Here is a 5348-nt window from a genome sequence, read left to right as displayed (position 1 = left end):
GCCGGATAATTAGTCTGTGATTAACGATTAGTTTTCCTGATGTAGAGATCTCACGTACAATGGAAACTGCCATTACATTTGTATTTTAATTTGTGTTGTATTTCACCAAATACGCTTAAGAGAGTTTTGAATTTATAATGAACAAAGTTGCATAAGGACTGTTGACTATTGTTAATAATTCTCGAAAGTTAAATTCAACAAATATTTTATTAGGTCTTAAGTGTGCAATTTCTATTAAATTTAAATTTTAAGTGGAAAATTGAGAAGAAATTCGCCCCTGGTGGTGTGAATTCTTTTAGAGAGCTTTAAGAATTGTAGTGGGCGCACACTACTTATCTAGTCAACTACTTTTTATCTTGTTATACACTATCTGTTGGTAGTTACAAAGTAAAGGGATATGGTTTCAATACTAGTTAATGCCGATAAAGTATTAAAGAGTGACAGTATCGTAAACTTCTTATTTCGTTGCATAGGTACAAGATACAGGGAACCAGGGTGTAATTATTACTTGAAATATCAGAGATGGATGCTCTTTCATATATTTCGTATTTGCGTGTTAAATTGAGACATTTTTATAAGATTTTGCTATTAAATCTTGCTCCTATCTGAATTTTTTTTAAAATCTTAGTTTTTTTTAAATCATGAGTTTCTCTTATTTTCAGTATATTCGCCACAAACGTCAGAACGCTAAAAAGAATTCGTACACAATAAAAAGTTCTCATGTGGTTGCTTAGAATACGAATACTTGAAAGCACGAAATGGAAACTCGTAGCTTTCAAACCTCGAACGGATCTTTGCCGGAATGAAGGGAGGAACGAAAAGAAGTAGAAGCAGTTCTCTAGACTTGAAAGCTGAATATGTTTACTGTTTACATTCTAAATAATCGTGTAAAAAGTTTTTATTTAATTTTTTTTTAAATATCCAAATGAAGTCACGTACACCAGATTTCACTGCATATATAATTTTTATTTGTTTATAGCTTACAATACACCATACTTCACTAAAATTATAATAGTAATAGTGAAAGAGCATGAATTATACATGTAATACGTTTCAAACTTACAGAAAGACATTCATCATGTTGGACTTTCGACGTGAGTCAATGTGCTTCATAATGCTGCACTAGTAGTCGAAATATAATGCACAGTTTTATTTCAAGTTTATTAAATTTACATGTGTTTTGTATCGATCTTTTTTCTTTTAAAGTCGCCACAAATAAAATTTAAGAAGGATACATATCAGTTAACATAAGGAAACATAGATCGCTAGAAATTATTCGATCAACAAAGAAATCGCACTAAAGTTGGCATAATTGATCGTAGTGATGTGCACTTGGATTATCTTGTTGCATCCATATATCTTCGTCTAGTAGAACGATAAACCGCGTGTTTATTTCTTTTGGCATATAAATAATTGTCTCCGATCTCATCGTGATATGGCAAACAGTTATTCTTACCTGTTTACATGATATCTTGTTTCTCTTGCTACCCTACGGTTTTGAAGAAAAGAATTTAATTCAGTTTGAAAATATGTAAGTAACATGGATATCTTAAAATTTTGGTTGTTCATCATTGATCGGCTATCATTATTTGAATCCAAAGCAGTGTAGATCTTACTTTACCAGACTGAATACTTTAGGCGTTAGCTTACCTCAGGAGGTATATTAATTTCAAACTTTCCTTTAGTGCTTTTTTGTCTACCGCAAAAAAGAATCATAGATTTGTACAATCCAAGTGCATATGTAAAATTGAAAACACGTTTACAAATGTAATAAATTTTATTATTAAACTGTGTGGTGGTATATAACAGTTCTTAGCTGTTACACGCTATAAGTATTGCATATAATCATTCTGATGTGTTTCCTCTTAAACTGTTCTGTAGAAACTACTCTGAAGTACGTTAAAGTTACAAAGAAGTTTTAAAGTAGAAAAGATATTGTATATACAACATACATTATCACATTTTGTTAATAAAAATATGTTAATTACAGGAAATATATTACTACATAAGAGAAAGAGAACACGTTAAAGCCTAGAGTTGCTGTTATAAGAAGTCACTTACTTTTTAAAGTGCCTTGTTCTGAATTGTTTGCGTTTTAAATATAAATTATTCATATTTATATTTGAAGTTTTTCAGTGTGTTATCTTTCTATGTACATGTTCGAGTTTTTTTAAAAAATAAATTTTTCAACAACTTTTGATATTCTAAACTGAAGTTTTTATTTAGAGAAGAAATATTTAACACATATGTTTATAAAAGATAGAGAACTTGTTAATATTTTAAAAATAGGATTAAAAAAACTCAAGAGCCATTCAGATTTGAAGTCTGATAAAATATGCACACATTTCTTGAATCTCTAGAGGAAGAATCAAACTAATTTAGTTAGCCAAAAGTACGTACGCTGAAATTATTTAACATGCTCTGATCACACCTGCTCAACAATATTTGACTATTCTAATGGCAGTCGATTTATATTGTATTTTTGATTACTTTGTTTTCAAACGCTCAGAACACATTAATTTTATTCCTAAGTGATACTTTACTATAAGCTTATACTATCTTTACTATGCATAGTTAATTTCTGATGTGGGCAACCTCCATTTATAGTGGTGGTAAGCAAGTTAAAGCATCTTCAGAATTGGATAAAGAAAATATCATTCTTTGAACTGTCCTTTAGGTGATGATTTTCTGAAAGAAATGAAAAATATTATGAAAGTGAGTATACAGTTCATAGCCCGAGTCATGAAAATTAAACTGTAGTACTTCGAATTAAACTGTGCAATATCTGTGACATTGAAACGTACAAATACGTATTTCGTAAAACTTTACAATATTGATAGAGTTCAACGGGAAAAATATTCTAAAGATGAGAGAAATACCAATTGATAAATCTTATTTAGCTGAACAACATGATATGGGTGCGTAGTTTGAGAAAATCATTGTTGTCTTTGTCAACCTAAAAGTTGTTACTGTACATTAACTGTGTCATTCATTAAAATGAAACTGATATTCTTAACCCTCCGTAGTCACTCTGGGGTCTGATAAATTCATTTCTGATCTGATGTTTTTCTGTTGTTTTTTTGAAAACTTTTCCATCCATGTAAATTCAATTGGTAACACTGGCTGTTGTTATGGCTGATAAACTGCGTCAATTGCGAGCTGTGTGCTGTCCAAGATGGTTGTGAAGTGTGTTTGGGGTCCAACAGACCCCAGTGTGATCGGCACGTAAGCGTTTGTTTCTTTTGTTTGCTTTGTAATTCCACCTGTTTTCCTTTATTTCTCACATTTTTATTCATGAAATATGGCTCAGAGTAAGTTAAACGAAGATGAAATACTTGAACTCTTGCTTGCCAATAATGAGGGTGACAGTGGTATAGAAGATTTTTGTATTTTCTTAAAGTACAATTACCAAAAAGTTAACCTTTTCAGGATCAACGGCTCAAGCGCTGAGCCAGTAGTTTAAACCTCCGTAGTTCGGCTCCTAATTAACATAGAGAGATGACTTAGGTGTCTCTCTCTTCAGGAGGGATAAAACGTTCCAATGGTGTGCATTTAATCCACATCAAGGGTCTCGCAACGGAAAGGTAGGGGGAAAAATGGGATGTTTTAGTTCCCCTTTCCGTCAGCATTTAGGGGAGAAACTCTCTTGCCAAAGGAGCTACAAGCATAAAAAGTGGTATCAACAAAGATAAATGAACATACTAACTAGTGATACTCTGTGTATGACCATTGGGCTTGAAATAGATGAATCAGAGGGATATTCAATTTACACTTTTTCAGTGTTTATTTTTTTACATCTGAAAATTGTGGGACGCTGCCAACACAGTTATTTGCCGTACGCCAGAAAAATAATATGACATGTAAGCCAGACATTCGGAAAAAACACTCATATAAAAAATCAAAGACGAAAATACAATAGCAAGGGAGAAAAAAATTCGGAACAACGTAAATATGAGAATCATCCTGTGTATATATATATATATTCGTCTACCCTGATGTTGGCAGCCCTAGCGACGTCCCTAATTGGCACAGAGATATGAACGATACCTCGTTGAAAAGCTTATCGGACACAGCTTCTAACGAGGTAACTTTTGTGCCTCCCGTGCCCAATCCGTACAAGAAGAAAGTAAAAGGTTATGAAAAATACTTTTTTTTGAAGTTAGTGGGGCTCTGGCAACACTGTTATTTGTCGCACGCACGGAGCACAAGAGTTACCTCGTTGAAATTTGTGTTCCATGGGCTTTCCAATCAGGTATGGTTTATATCTCTGTGACAATTAGGGGCGTACCTAGGGCAGCCAACGTCAGGGTAGACCAAAATATTTCATAAAATATATACAGGATGATTCTCTTAGGAAACACGTTCGGAATTTTTTCTCACTTGGTACTGAATTTTCGCCCTTCATTTTTTTACGTGATTGTACCCAATGTCTGGTGTACATGTGATTTTTTTTCCCTCCGTACGACAAGTAACAGTGTTGCCAGCCTTTCACAAATTTCCAAAAACAAATAAATTCTCGTTTGTAAAAATCTTCTTCTTCTCCTTCTAAGGGTTTGTCACGAGTAGCACAAATGTTAGCTGATTGAAGTCTGTGTGTTACATAAGCTTTACAACGAGGTATAGTTCATATCCCTGTGACAATTAGAAGGGGTACTAGGGCCGCCAACGTAAAGGTCTATGATTATTTCGAAGTCCCTGTCAGTCCTGAAAAGGTTAATTTTACCGTTCTTCGCAAGATAGTGTATGGGAGTTTTTTCTTTCATATTTTGTATAACACGTGTTTGTTATGTTGGTATATAATATACAACGACTCACCAAAGGTAGCCGTTAACCCTGGTCCAGTTAATATAAGTATATCTCTAGTGGCAATACTCATTTATACCTTAAAATATCTTCTGATGTTATATTCACTAAGATGATCACCTTTTAACGACAATTACAAGTTCATGATAAATATTAAATAATTTATTCTTTGATTACCTTTTAACGTATATTCACACAAACTGTCTTGCAATCAAACATGTTAAGTAAGTATATATAAACAACGACATAGCAACCAACAAGACAATAATATATATTTCTTATATTAAAAACATTCTTCTTCTATTATTTTAATTAACGTTATAATATGTATAGTGCTTGTGTAAAAGCACTTTCTGCCCGAAAGATAAACAATTATGAATCATACAATTATGAATCGATACAAAGTATCTCGTTATATAAAATGTCGCTCGATAAAGGGACTAAATATAAAAGTTACATGGAAGCTTGACTTTTATATTTAAGAACCACTGGTCCGTTTATAATAATAACATGATAATAGTTGTGTTCTTTACATTTTGATCGCC

This window comes from Thermobia domestica, chromosome 7 (assembly GCF_964235325.1).
Source record: "Thermobia domestica chromosome 7, izTheDome1.hap1.1, whole genome shotgun sequence".
NCBI classification, from domain to species: domain Eukaryota; kingdom Metazoa; phylum Arthropoda; class Insecta; order Zygentoma; family Lepismatidae; genus Thermobia; species Thermobia domestica.
This window is presented reverse-complemented; position numbering follows the sequence as displayed.